The following is a 16,805-nucleotide window of genomic DNA, read 5'->3' as shown; positions in this document are numbered from 1 at the left end:
AATATTGAGAAATTTCTGAATGAAATGGATTCTATATTTAATTGATTGTAAATGTCTAACGAGGTTATTATATTATATCATATTAATGATACACAATAAAAAATACTGTATTAAGTATATTTTATTATTTATGAATTGATTTGAAACAATAATTATTTACCAATCGCAATATCCTTAATCGAAACTTATGTTGTTTTTTTTTTATCACCATTAATTACAATTATTACCATTAACATGATATTATCACTTATTATTCATACTGTGATAAATTATTTAAATGTACATTTACCAGTATATTTTTAGCTATGGAACGTCCAATGAGAAAAATGTTCTACATTAATTTTAATTAACTGTTATCAAAATCCATACTTGTTATTAGTTTAGATTACATTTTTCAATTTGCAATTAATAAATATTCGTAACATAAATTATTTATTACAAAAAATATTTTATGAACGGTCTCAAAATTATTATTAACACATAAGCAAGATTGCCTACATGTTGTTATTTATTAATAAATATCTAATGGCATGCAAAAATAAAATTAAAAAACTTCTGTGTATAATCAACATAAAATAAAGTACACTTCAAATAATTAGTATAACTAAAACAACAGTTTGATTATGCTAATATATACAAATTAAATACTATAAAAATAAGATTTTTTTTAATTTCATATTATATTTATATTTTACACGGTATAGTTTTTATGAATACAAATGTTGAGAAACACTTTTTAATGAATATAGTGGAGTACTACTCTCCTCTCCTATGTGAATACTAAATACGATTTACCTTTACCTTGCTGAAAGCTATCTGGCCGAAAAATTGATTTTTCATTTTAAAAGTTACTTAACAAACATGATATTATATTGCAGAGCATATTTGTCACATTAAATTATCTCTATATCTGACAATTGGGTCCAATAAAATTCAGCAATTAACCTACAGTTAGGTAGTAAGAACTTTAGGTAGGCATCATATTATACTCATCATTTACTAAAATGACTGAAAATCAGTATACTGTTTATTTAACTTTGGACAGATTTGTCTCATTTTATATTTAGATATTTATATTATTCATATTATATATATATTATTGAATTATATAATATATTTATATTTACTTATCATAGTTAGTGAAAAGTATACTCCCCGTATGAAAGGAAAAAGAAAAAAAACGTTTTTCTTGTTATATTATGGAGTTTTCTGTTTTTAATTACAAAATGTGTAGGAATAACTAACGAATAGATACCTACCTACATAACAGTGAACAAAAATCTTATATATGTCGTGTATGTGCCTCATCATTGAGTAGGTCACTGAAATATATAAGTTAAATTTGAATTAAAATTTGACTTCAAACCTTACCTGTACAGACACATACGATACTGCGCACAGACTTTCGTTAAATCTATATTATTAGTTTCCTATTTTCTACCATATATTTGTATATTCTATTATATATTAGTAATATACTGCAGGTTGAATATTAATTTCTGATAAAAATGGCACATCTATCATATTATTAATTATTTAATCGTAGATCATTGTCGTTATCTTTTGAGTTGTCACCATTTTACCATTGAATGGTATGAACAGGTTCGGTTTATAAGTCAATATATTTTGAAAATAGTAAAATAAAAAATAAATATATTGTACGTAGAATATTCATGTCCCCGTTAAAAATATTTCCTAATCACAAAATAATATCTAAACTCCGTTATATTCATACCCAGCAATGTCAGCTACTCAGCTATAACGAAAGTGTGAACATAAGTTATTTCGTTTTTTAGGTTTCAGTAAGGATCTAAGGAAATGTGTTTTAATCTTGTATTACACTTTCAAGCGTGAGCTACTAACATTTTAAATTTGATACATTTTTAAAAAATCCAATTGGTAAATTGTTATTTTTAAATAAATGTTTAGATTCATAAAAATATCTAATTTCAGTTATTTGTATGATTGAAAAATTACATTCATTTATAAAATACTATTTTAATATATTATGTAACGGTATGTAACTTAATGCTGTTGATTTAAAATAAATTAATGGTGACCATTTTAATTGTATGTAATACAAGTTTAACCTAATTAAAATCTCGTGTTCAACATATATTATATAAAATATATTCGTTTTAATATAGTGTTAGAATATTTACATTTAGTTTATAATATATTCATATATGTCAAAATATGATAGTTGGAAAATTCACAATACTATGTAGGTATACAAATAATAATATTAGACATTACACAACTAGATAGAAACCAGTTTACATTCGTTCATCATTTTATTTAAAATTAATATCTAAAATGATATTTTACAAAAAATATCAAAATTGTGTTATATAAATATAAATGTATACTATGTATACATGTGGTAAACTATCATACAAAGTTTGTAATCAGACTTACTTGGTAATGTATACCAGTATCTATTACCTAAGAATGTCTATAACTATTTTATTTTGCCGGAAGTTTGATTTAAGCAAACGGCAAACACTATACCTACTCTTAAGGGAAATTCTTGAACGTTCTACTACGTTCTTGCTCATACTTTTAAGGACTTTGGAGTCTTCGAATATGACGTAAGTACGGCCATTGCCCACTAGACTGTCCTTAAAGTTTTCGACGCCTCGGGGGAAAATATTACTAAACCGAAATTGGCATATAACACTTTTGTTAGCCCAAAGTGAAAAACAAGAAGAAAAAAAAATCAAAAAGTAATAAACGTAAGAAGCAATTTATATTTTAATTTCATTTCTGCCACAAAAAAAAAAAAAAAACAAATACCTTGAATAATTTAATCTAAAAAACTTATATATTAAACCTATATTAATTTTCTCATTTCAGAGTATAATCACACGATAATATTAAATATGTAGTATCGATTAATATTGTCAAAACATACTATGTATAAAAAAAATTAATTAAAACGTTTAATAGTAATAATACCTATCCTCCTACCTCGAACACTTCGAATTTTAATGATTGGACCTTGGGTTTAATTTTTTTCTACCAATCCTTTAACATGACTATTCCCCGTCGTCACGTTGTTCCATCATGTTTTATTTAATACCATATTATCCTTTTCTCTACGTGCGTCACGTAATTTATGAATGCTCTTGCATAATATGACCTTTTAGTGTGTGATTGCAAATACTTTCGTGTGTATAACATACCTGTAACTACTCTTTCAAATTTTCATTTAAACATTTTAACAGCCAAAATAGCAATATTACATTAATAATGGAGTTCTAAATTATTCGTAAATTCACTTCTTGTCGATTGGTTTACGTCATGATTTGTATAATATTTTCATACATCTAAGTGAAAATAAAACCATCCGAATAAATATATGTAATATATACTCAGTAAATATTGAAACGTTATACTTACTTCTAACGTAATCTGTTTTGAAAATTTGAATAGCTGAATTTATATAGAGTGATGGGAGGAAAAAATATGATTTAAGTGTATAAATATTGTACCTAGGTTTTACATATTACCAATTATATTAAATTTATAGATTACAATAAATTTAGTCATTGCATTTTTCAATAGGTACTCAATATTGTGTAGATCAATGCAATAAAACAATAATTATTCATCATTTATAAAAATGAATCTCGGAAAATTATTGAACATTTAATCGTGCATTTGTGTAGTATGACTTCCAAAAGGTTCGATATTAAATGTTAAGATATTTGAATTCGTCGATAAGATTACTTTTTTTGGTCGGAGTACTATTACAATTTTAGCGAATTTTTGGCCGGAATAGACATTTTTAATGTTATTCATTTTTAAATTTTCATATTAAACGCCATTATAAAAAATATTGAATATTATATAGATACTCCGAATAATGAAAAGTCAACTTTTTTATTAAATCAAAAATATTTATATTTTTTAAATTGAATCACTATAATTTATAAATACTTCAATTTTTGTCAGCCGCTGATATCTTTCTGATGATAAACATTTAGGATTTGCAGATTTGTAGTTTTTTCGTTGTAAAAATAAACAATTGTATAGTTGAGATTTGTCGATTCTAAATAACTTTAAATGTGTAGTAGGTAGGTATCTTTAAAAACGTTACCATAGATGATTAGTAAAGGTTTATTCCCCGCACTAAGTATGCTTCGGATACAATATAATATAATCGTTAATATTTAAAATGAATGTTTGAATCATGCTAAATTTATGAGTACAATTGTAAAAAATAAATCTCAATATAATAATATATACATTATCCATTTACCAGCTATCAGTAATAAAAATGGTGTTTATCATGTATCTGATGCTATCTCCTCAACTAATCTGAAGAATTAAACAGCAAAAGTGAGTATATTATAATTGCTCATAGTTAACGAAAAAAATAATTTCTTACACTCATATAGAACACAAATGTAAATCTGAGTATAATCGATGACTTCGGCTTTTTTTATATGAGTTTAATATATTTTCGTACATATATTATATAAGATGGTTGAGTATGAAATGAAATATGAATTAGCATATTTTGTGGTTTATTGTTTGTTTATCCACGATTATGATAACATAATAAATAAATATTATTATCCAATTTACACCGCCGTGCATTAAATTGCAATGAATGCTTGTATCACCGAACATTTTATAACAAATTGTTATCGTGTTTGGCTATCATAAATCGTGTATAAATATTTTATACATACTATAAATTATATTGAGTTTTTCGATTTATAAACATCAATAATTCTTAATAATTGTTCAATACTCAGCAGTGTAGATCGATGAAAAAAATATGTCTAACGATAAACCTGTATAAATAAAAACTTAAAAAATTGGAATACCCTACCCATTTCTAAAATTATAATACATAGATAATATTATCTATATTATCTAATATTATCCTAGTTATCAAGAATTGTCTATACAAATATTATGCACTGTTATTCTACCGTAGGAATTGTTTTTTTTCTTGAAAACTTTCCATTAACTATAAGGTTAGGTATATAATATAGATGTTCCTAACTGATATGTTTAAATTAGTTTTTTTAGTCCTTTTATTATTACAATAATAATAACGTAACATGACTTTATGCAGTACCTATAACATGACTTAAATAAGTTAGATTTGAGCATCGCATTTCATTGAATAACAATGAACAATTATTATAAATAGTCAATAATTGAAAAGCCTCATTTCCCCCAAATATAATATATGAGTTATTCTGGTTCCTAAATGAAAATAAACCACTGCCACTAGTGTTATTAGTTTAAATAAATAAATAAATAATAAATTATTATCATATTAATTGACAATTGGACAATATTATCTGAAAAATCCAATTATAATTTGACAAATTTGCGAATCACAAACCGAATGTTTCGTTGGCACGACAGCTCGAAATGGACGACATATTATTATGCCCGACAAAAACCTATAGTTAAGCCTTATTAATGGGCATACATTCGTTGGAAAAGTGTGACAAGACGACACCATGTATAATATATGACCATATAGATGATGGAGAGGAACCGGAAGCAAACGTTTGTCCTAGCTGTTGATCCCATCACTCGTTGGGTACAATAAAAACTGTTCATAATCTCACTGATTAATCATAACACTATATTCACAGAAATTTGGAGTGAAATTCATGGTTGGGTCTTAAAATGATTTATATTCTGCATTTTCATGTTTGTCCTCTGGGAACCGTAGGAATATACACTCTGTGCAGTGTGCCCACTGCAAGTATACAAGTAATGTTGTGTTGCAAATTGAAAAAAAAAATTGTTTTTTATACTCGCATAAAGGTAGAATTCCTATCCATTTTATGTTGTCCTTATTGGTACTTAAATATTATACAAATATTTTAGATTTTGAGCTCAGAGATGAGTTTATAGAATTCTCAATAATTTGTGTTTGTTTTTTTTTTGTATGTGTATGTTATACAGTAGAAAACATGATTTAATCTTCAATATTGAGGGAGTTTTGTGATAGAAAATTAATTGATCTTGTTGGTACTTTTATGAGGGCAAAATTTAAAATTTAAAATTAATCAAGGAAAACAAAAACAATAAATAAAGTAAAAAATAAGATTTTTTAAGCAAAAAGATATAGTTTTCTATACATTGATGATATAGTTTACTGTATACATTATTGTAAATAAAAGTTAAGCGTAACTGTACAATTTTTTTTATCTGGAGTTCAAATGTGGACGAAATAGGATATTCATATGTCACATAACGATTCTTAAATATTTTGTCTTAATTCAAAAAATATTAATTAAAAAAACCTGAAAAATTCCACTATTTAAGCTATCAACGTACAGTGTGAGAAAGAAATGCATTCTTGTTATAGAAACGATGCTTGGAAAGCGTTACTTTCCAAACATAGAAACGGTGAACGAGATTGAGTTCCTATTTATGAGTAACTTGTACGTACATTTTCGTTAATCATATTATAAAAAAAAATAATCAAATATATTTTTGATAACAATATATCTGAGAATATATTTGGTATTGGTTATTTGGTATCACTTTATCAGTCACTAATAAATTATTAATAATCGCATATTGCAGTAAATAATGTTACACTAATTTTTCCAACTTTATCACGAACAACCTGTGTCTTAGTTCAAGATCTTTATTAGCATTCAAAGTACTTCCTTAGTATGATAATATAAACTATGATTGTATAACCGTGATATAAACGATATATGTTACTGCGATAATGATGCAAAACTATAACAAACATTATTCTAGCGTTTTTTTGAACTATAGTAAATAAACCAAATCAGTTTTGTTAAAAATCGGGGTTCCTTAAAAATTACTGTTTTTCCACCACTTTTTGTTAGTTTTTCCTTGCGAATTTATTGATTATAATAAATAAGTAAAAATCTAAATCTGAGACCTTCAAAGTTCAGTCTAGATAGATTTAACTATGGCATTGAATTTAAAACTAGTCGATTATTTCTGGTATAAATGTTGTCCACAAAATAACATCATTGACTACCACTCAGGTTGTAAAAAACAATTTAAGAAAAACGGAGTGGAGACGTGTTTCTTTTTTTGGGACAGCGACAGGAATGTATTCTTTTTTGACAACAGGAATGGGGAACGAGAACAAGTTCCTTTTTAAAAGGAACTTTCTCAGCACTGTTTATGCGACTAAATTTAAGTTTTTTAAAATTATTTGAATTTTTTATTTTTTTTTTTAGTTTACATTACATGAAAAAAATTACTATATAGCAATATAAATTTTAAATTTATCATGTACTTTACTATGTAGACTGACAGACTGTCTTCGCTCAAAATCGTTTTTAGTATGTAATAATTTATCATTGATTCAAATTTCAACACATCCATAACGCAGTGACTATTACTCAACAACAAAGTATACCTACAACACTAAACTTGCCATCATTTTTATGATCAATAAATCTTGTAAATTGTTATGTTGTTTTTCTCAAACTAAAATTATTACAGTTCTATTATCTTGTTAATGTAAGACGTCCGTAATTTATAAATGTTTATTATAAATTATAATATGCTTACATATTATATATAGATTGTAACAGACAGGTATGAAAAATGAAATAACTTGTGATCTAATCAATACTTGGTTTTTTTTATATAATTAATATATACTAGTATACTATATACGTCATGTAGTACAAGTGTTTATTAATTATTTGGAAAAAAAATCAAAAATGGAACACAAGTTATTTCATTTGTCATATATTTCTGTCGCATCCTGTATATGTGTATAGATGTTTATTTATAAATATTCATAAATATTACTGTCAAGGGGGTCCTCGGACATTTGTCGATAGAGGGACAATAATTTTTATTTTTCAATTTTTATTTCATTATCTGATTAGTGATAAAGTATTGTTTGTGACATGTTTTCTTTCATACAAGAGGTAGAGAATGTAAACATTATATATGAATTGAAATGTATAGATAATTAAAACTTAATTTTACACCATTCGTTTTAATTTATTAAAATGCAACTTGAAATTTAAAAAAAACATTATTTTATAAATAAAATGTCACCTTTGATTTGATAATTTTAGGTTATTTATGAATTTAAATTTATTAAGCTTCTATAAAATGAATATGATACTTAGATATTAAAGCAAAAACGACAAAATATTTTAATATTTTGAGAACTTGAGTCTAAAAACATTAAATATAATTATCAATAACTTAAGTGTTTCCAAGTATAATTTTCAAAACAAACTACTAAACTAATCACCAGTTATAAAATAAAAGTAGAAAACAATAAAAAATAATGATAAAAAGTTAGTTTATTCTTATTAATTGGTTAGTACCAGTAGATTTCAGTAATTAACTAGCTATTATTTATAATTATATCTTTTAACAGCTGCAACCAGCTGCAGCTTTATAATAAAATGACAGTATTAAGTTGAAAAAATTTAAGAAAATAAATTTGTGATATTTTATATTTCATTATGATTATGATAATTGACACAAGAAAAAGCCAAAGGAGTTGGCAACTACTTGCTACTCCCCCCCTCCACCCTGCAGACCCTCTTAACTACTATACTAGTTACGTATTTTATTTTCCATATATTTTTATATGTTATTTTGAAACGTATTTTGATTTCGTGTCTGTCCTTTCACTACTCTACATTGTATTTAGTATAAACACATAGATCAGTTAATATTCTGATGTTCCCACATGAGGTGTAGAATAACCCGATATATATTATATATAATCTAGATATTTACAAAACACAAACAAACGCACTAAACTATCTACAAAACAACAGGCATGCTCTACTCGCAATGTTTAACCATAAACCTACGTTACACCGTCATAAATAAACTTAAGAGAGCATTGCTTTTAATTGACGTTACGTCCAACCGATGCTCATCGAAAGTATATAGAGAAAACACATTACAATAATCCTGCCCAAGGGTAAAACGAAAATATCTCAGGGGCAGTCTCTTAGTTAAAATCTCAAGACACTTCGTCCCCGCCAGTATTCACTACGAATGTCTATGATATTATACACATTTTGGCATTTTGACATTTAAACAAGTATATACCTATTTTACACCATGAGTTTATAACTTCTTATACCATGGTAACTTCATCAGTAATAAAAAACATATCGTAGACCAACACACATAAACGGTGTGCAATTTACCTAACTATAATTTACAACAACAAAATGTGTACAAGTTTTTATTCTATAAACAGAATATAACGAAAAACACTAAACAAATGTAATTAGGATATAGTATACATCGTAGGTTTAAGACCAAGCATCGGCTTCAACTCCAAAGAGACATTTCTGCATACACATCTGTAACTTCATATTATATTGAAAAATACCTATAACTAGCAAGGGAAGTGAATTAATAAAAAGTGAAATATCCACCTAACGTTTACACAGTTGTTTAGTATAATACTTCTGTATAGTATATACATATCAACAGAGTTGGGAAAATTACTCAAATTACTGGAACTGGTTACAAGTTACAAGTTACTAGGTACTTAATTATATATAGCACCAATAGCAGAATAATCTTACACACGTCCTGTACAGAATAGTACAATAAAACCACTAAACGACCCCTTAAATAACACCAGAATGCTTAAGCACTTGTTCACAATCGTGATAGTCCATCATATCGTATTACACTCACGAATTTACTATACTGTTGCATAGTGAATCATAGTAGTAGGTGTTAGGTTGTGGTATCTTCCTTTCAGAAATTCCATCGTCTCCATAACACTTTCAGACGGATCATCGACCTCACAGCACTTCAGTATCCTACGTTATTTCTCCCTTATATTTCTCACATATTATTATTAATTTATTATCATCATCGTACTAATACGGATATTTTTTCGTATTTTTTACTAATGTTCAATTATTTTACTAAATTAATTGACTACTTTTATTGAAAGTTTTATTGCTATAACTTACTATTAGTTGCTATACATAACTATACTAAGTACTATGTACATAAACTTAGAATAAATCGGGGACCGAGTCTTTTCATTTAGGATAAAAGATCTGTAAAAGTTTTTATGTAAGTGTTGTAAATTATAAAATGTCAAATGAATTAAGAAGACCGCTATATGTGGTGAGCATGTAACAGTAAACGATAACAAAAACAACAGCATGGGTGCAAGTATCGAGGCATTTCACGTAATTCAAGTGACAGATTTTTGGTACAAAACCTGAGTTATGATTTAAATAAATTAAATTGTGTATAAATTACAAATGGACAATGGACAACAATTCAGTTTTTTTATTTTTTTATTTTGGGATTACGTTCAATGGTGAAAGAAGGCTTAGGTATAATACCGATAGAATTGATTTTTCGGATCCTCCATTCAGGTCCCTAAAGAATTTTTCTCACCATTTTCTACTTTGCTTCTGGCTTAATTTAATAGGCAACCATTTGACCAGTATCCAAACAAGTATTTAAACAAAAAAAACCTAAATCTAACATAAGCCAACCTGACCTAAAAAAGAAGTGGTCTTATCAATATAAAGATTAAACTATTGTCTTACCATAGCCGAAAATGAAGCATTAATATTATGACAACCAAATCAACAACCATCCAATATGAGACGAAAGGACAAGGCAACCAACCCTGTGTTAATAAACACATAGGGCTGGCAGAACCGTCTAACTCCCATTTCGGTTGAAGCTGCATTTTCCCCAGAAGGGACACACTGAGAAGACTTAAATATTATAATTTTTTGTATGATTATATTATGTGAATATTATTAAGTCTTAAATAGTGAAGTTGTCTGCTATAAGTGAAAATTAATTTTCTTATCAGCTTTGTTGTGTATAACGACGTCGGCAAATGATCAATATTTATATTTATAAACTATGTTTTATAATTATATTGATCGTCTTATATCTTGTTTTATTATTTTTTAGGGTTTTTACAGTCTATGTTCGTCCACTCGTTGTTGGTATATGTTCCTGTGCCTTTGAATTTAAAACAAATAAAATAATATATTTTTTAACTAAATGTATCAACTCATTTAACTATCTCCATTATCGAAAACCATATATTTATTAATATTTATCTATGTTATTAAACATATATGAACTAAACTTAGAGTTTCTCCGGGGCTTTTAGTTCCGTTTAAAAGTATTAAAACATGATCAACACAAAATAGATTACACAGACAAAAATAAACACATATAATTGAGCTTATTTTTCAACCAAGTTAAAAGGATATTATCAATTCAATTAATTGATTTCGTTCAAGTGTAAAGGCGATAAGAGGTGTATAATAAATTATTATATTATTATATTATGTAGGTACATATTCGGGTACTCTCAAAGTTGAGCAAAGAGTGGATAAAAATGTTTATTCCCGTTTGTTGCTGAAGTTTTTAAAATAAAAAACTTCGCTTTATATAGTTGGTAGGTTAAATTATTTGGTTGCTTTCATAGTGATTACTCAACCCGAACGTTTGTTTAATACTGCTTCGACCGACTTGAAACTTTTTAAGTATAAACAATAATTTATCTTTTCGTCGGAGAAAGAGCCACCCGCACCCACACACATACCACATATACACCACAAACACAGTACACACATACATGAATCAAATGCTCCAGCCACACAGTCACACGACTATGATAATTAATAATGCTAAAATACGCATGATATTCACAGTTACCTAGTGCAATATAAATATGAAATATGTCGATATTATGTTTAAAAACGTACTTAGGTAACGTCCCAAGCAAAGGACACCAATAAGTAGAGGCGACGACATAACCCACATTCATATATTATTTTGACTATTGAACGAAACAAAAGCTAGACACTTCATAGTGAAATATCTAGACACATAGGTTTACTAATCAAACGAGATCAAACGAGAACTTTCCATGCAAAAGGATATATAGATATAAACCACTGCACATGGGTCCATTGTCTTTTCGTCACTGTATGACAGTTCACAGAACCAGTTTAAAATTCAAACATCATAATAATATTACGTATAGAATAATTTCTACAGAACACTCACAACCCCTACCACTATCCTCTATAATAGTCTCAATCATATTATACCTCCTAATCTCCTACATTGACATTTCTAATTCCTGTATTTGGTTCTACTACAATAGGTATTTAGGTAGGTAGCTATTTACAATGTGTGTCCGTTTACGCGGTTTGCACAATGAGTTGCCACAAATGCATACGAAAATAATAGAGTTGACATACATTTTTTACTTGTCGAAACTAACAAATATGATAAGCGCGGAGGTGTTGTCAGTGGCTTAACTAACGGAAAACGATGAACTGAAGTCATTATAGAATCATCGAATAGTAATGGAAATTGAATAGTATTATATTATGTACCTACCTGCACTATAATCAATATAATCATTATATTATTTTACCTACGTAAACTTCATATATTTCTAACCATACAAATTTTCAGTGACCTTTCTTTTTAGTGCGTTGTTAGCTAAAATATGTTAAACAGTGAGGTTGTTTATAATATGACGTTTGTATACCAAATTACATTTTATATTCACAAACAGAATGTTTGAATAATAGTTTTGATGCATAATTAATATCAAATATTCATTCAACGTTTTATTTTTATTTGTATTCATAATGTTTCAATAAGATGAGTCTGATTGGCTACAGTATACTCACCTAGTCATCTCAATTAAACTTGAATTACTTATGTGCTGACAACTGTTTCAACTTTCGTTTGATTCGGTGGATTATCATCATAAATATTTTATAGGTAACTATAATATAATAACTGTTTGTGTAATTATTATAATTACGTTATGCGACCATTTGAGTAATAAACTGAAGATAGAATCTCAAAAAAAACTAACCAACAGTGTTCGTTATTACTTAGTAGGGTACTGCTACTTTGATATACGATTACCACAAGTTATATGCAATATGGTGTAAATAACAGACTTTTTTCATAATCTCTATAATGATATGTACATGTACCTCAAATAGATAATATGTATTATGTGTCTAATAAACCAGAACAAAAAAAAAAAACAAAAAAAATCAGCCAAACATTCTGTTCTTTTAGTGCAAACTTGTTACAAGAGTAAAACCATATTAGGTATGTATACTTGAAAGTCACTCTAAAGTTAAGATGGTTCAGAGTGTTCATCATTACTGTGTACGTCACGTTAATTATAAAGTGTTTCTAATAGTTTCTACAATTTATTTTTAGAATCAAGTACTGATAACTTTGAAAAGTAGGTACAGGGAATCAAATAGCTCTAAGTCTTGAATCTAATTTACTTCCAGAAACTAAACTCAATAATGAATATCGAACATTTTAATTTCCCTAAAAAGTGTTGAATAAAATAATATATAAAAAAAACTCACATTATTGTAAAATCAATACATTATTACAAAGCTTTGAATAAAAAATGTGGTTCTTCTTTTAAAAATCCTATCCGATTACAAGAATGTTAATTAAGAGTTTTTAAAAATATAAGTTAAGTTACATTATCAAAATTTCTGTTGATGCACTACAAAAATTAAAATAAGGGTCAAATGTATTCCGTTATGATAAATAATGTGATAACTTTACATTTGAATTTGTTATTTCAATATAATATGTATATATTGGTATAATGGTATAGTTATGTACAAAGCCGCTGATGAGGAAACACCACATTATATCATTTATTGGCGGGTCACAGGAGACCAATAAAACCAATTAACGTGCATATTGTCTATCATAATTAGTTATAAGTTGCAAAAAAAAAATGTTTACTTAAATGTTCGATTGGTTAAAATAATGAATGATAATATTGTATTATCTTTTGGCTATATTAAATCAATGAAATATCAAACAATTATGCGTACCTATTTAAAATCATGATTTGTTCAATAACTAAAAATGCACAATGTTAATATTTAATAGACTAATGCCTGGTTTGAAATTCATGAATAGTTTGCATAAATAATATATAGGTACATTTTATTTATAAGCCAGCTTAATAGGGTTGTGATAAATTTATGTTTCTAGAATTTTATAGTGAATTATTATTCGATATAATCAATAAAATTTAAAAAAAACATAATTATAGTGACTATAATACATTCCATCAGATGCTTTAGAAAAATAAATGCTCACGCTCACCTGTGATTAAAAAAATACCTATCCTTTGTAAATAACTGTATTTATGTTGTCATAACAATAGTCTATAGCTGAGATGGTGAACCTGTGACACGCGCACACCATTTTAGTGACACACACTACGAATGTGTAAAAGTTGAAAAATATTTAAGTTCTTGAAAAAAAAATTGAAGGGTTATCGAACTAGTGGACACGCAGGGAAAACAAAATCCAACCAACATTTTTATTTGAAACACTGGTACAAAAAGGTTCGCCATTCCTGGTCTATAGCCATAGTGAATACAATGTAATATGTTACAATGATAATAATTCTTTAATGAACTCTTTTCATGGCTTTTTATAAAAAGCTCTCGTGTTGGTCGAAGTAAGCCTTGGCTGGTCAACAAGTATAAGCTAATTTTGTATAATTGTTTTCATAGGTTGCTGGCCTTGTAGATAACTATGGTTAAGAAGGAAGGCAGACATACATCATGGTTTTCAACGATGTGCTTGAATAAAATATGTCTTGTCTTAACCCCTCCAACCCCCCTCACCCACAAAAAGAAACAGTTAAGGACACAAAAGTGTTTGTTTACACTTGAGCACAAATGTTATATAGATAGGTAGTACTATTTAAAAGGTATATGAATATATTATAGATTTATGTGCTCAAACGATGTGTTCTTGTACGCTGTACGTTATTAGTTTTTGATAGCTCCCAGCCGAATTGAGATTATCAAAAAAGTCATCTCGTATAATATATTTGTATTTATTCGAATTTTATTTCATAATATTGAGATTTTCCCAAACACGATTTACATAGGTACAGTTTATGTAATATAATCATTAGCTATGTATTATTTTCGATGACGACTCTACAACTCTTTGTAAAACAGTTGGATGATAATTACTATGGCATTGGATTACAATATATATTAATACGTTTTATGTCGTATCGGTACCTCCTATATAATACTTGTTGGACCACTCACCTGTTGCCGGGCCGAGCGGAGAGCGTGACGATCGGTACGAACGAGAGCACGCACGCTCGCAAGCGACGGCAAAGTACGAGAATACAGCTGGACTGGCGAAAGCACGAGCAAGCTAACGACTGACGGAGGGCGAGCGAACCTAAGATCAACAGACACTGCGCACTAGAAGAGGGGGGTAGCAAACGATACAGAGACCGATCGAAAAGATTCGACCGAGGGGGTGCGCGTGCTCACGTTCCGGTGTTCAACCGGTGACTGACTGTCGACTGCGATGCGACGTGAAAACCACGGTTCAAGGGCTGGCTGGTTGGCTGGCTGGCGGGACTGTCGGCTGGCTGGCTGGCTGGCTGACGGGCCGTTGCGCGCGCCTAAATTCAGAGTACCAACAACAAGTTGACCTGTGGCGCTGGTCGTGGCGGCGGGCGTAAGTCCTTCGACGCATTTTTGTATTTCATCCCTTTGCTGTACTCCACTCTCTCCAGCTCTCACCAACACCACCAACACCATCACCGTCTGATCCAAATTCACCCCCTGTCTGTGGTTCGCCATCACCCCCCTATCCCCTCACACGTTCCTTTTTATATACATATATATATATATATAATGCGTACCGTCGTAGAGCTACCCTCTCTCTCACACTCTTTTCCCGTCGTCGTTTACCTGGCCGAGAGAGACACGTTAATCAATATACGATCCTACCCTCACCTCCGACAATACGTCTTCTTACTGTGGTCCCATAACAATCGAAAACTACCTTTATTATTGTTATTATTACAGGTTTTTTTTTTTTGTTTTCTTCCCTCCTCCATGGGCAGTTTGCATTACGAATAAAAATGTATTTGTCTCGTAGGTACCAGATTTGTGTGATTTTTTTTTATGTTTTGAAAATAAATTTTACTCGGCTACTGTTTTTACAGTCAAAAATGATTTTAACACGTATTGTATTTATTCATCATGGTCGTTATAATTATAAATTCATATCCCGATTACAATATTATTAAATAATAGCTCTAGAAATGATGCAAGACCGCTCACTTTTGATACTGACTGTAATATTAACCGTATACTATGTTACGATGTTTACTATGTTTAATTTCTCGAAAAGTAGAAGTATACAGTTTGGATTAACTGTCTGATTTAACTGACGGATAAAAACTAGGTTGTAAGTCGGCCCTCGCGTGGTATATCATCTTTGTTGGCTTTGATACGTACGAAGAGTAATTATTAAGTGCGGAACAAATGTCGTATATGTCAAATATTACAAAAAAATGATTTCATCAAGATCATGAGCACGAAATTGTCTCAACTCACGATAGCATAATATCCGATTATAAGCAACAATTTTAACGAACGCAGAACTTCAGAGAAACTATACTATGTCTATCCATTAAAAAAATATCCAAAAGCCGTGGAGAAAAATCAACTAAAAATCAGTTTTATGGATATTTTTCTCTCACGAAATTCAAATATGACATTGGCACGACTATAAATTACCTATCACAGTGTTTGGCGTATATTAAGAAATATAAATCATTTAAAATTCATATTGTTCAAAAGTTAGCCGAAAGTGATAAAAATTATATGTAAGAATTCTATGAAACCTGTTTATTTGTGACAAATTGTCATTTTCTCATTCTGGAGAAGTGAACTCTCGATAATGTCGTTATTTTTCTGACTCTAGTTGCCATGATG

At 28.7% G+C, this 16,805-nt stretch overlaps 1 protein-coding gene across 3 annotated transcripts in view; it reads right to left on the bottom strand.

Annotated features, from left to right (window-relative positions):
* The window catches only part of LOC111034571 (SCY1-like protein 2), a 188,876-nt gene extending 173,497 nt beyond the window's left edge, over positions 1-15,379 (bottom strand). For 2 of the 3 annotated variants that reach the window (XM_022315852.1, XM_022315853.1), the window contains exon 1: positions 15,114-15,378. The gene's annotated coding sequence lies outside the window, so the exon portion shown is untranslated. Of the gene's footprint in view, positions 1-15,113 lie in introns of all 3 variants that reach the window. The other variant, XM_022315851.1, reaches the window with a different exon arrangement.
* Between the last annotated feature and the right edge of the window lie 1,426 nt (positions 15,380-16,805).

Source organism: Myzus persicae, unplaced genomic scaffold, assembly GCF_001856785.1.
Source record: "Myzus persicae strain clone G006 unplaced genomic scaffold, MPER_G0061.0, whole genome shotgun sequence".
In the NCBI taxonomy this organism is placed as follows: Eukaryota; Metazoa; Arthropoda; class Insecta; order Hemiptera; family Aphididae; genus Myzus; species Myzus persicae.
This window is presented reverse-complemented; position numbering and strand designations above follow the sequence as displayed.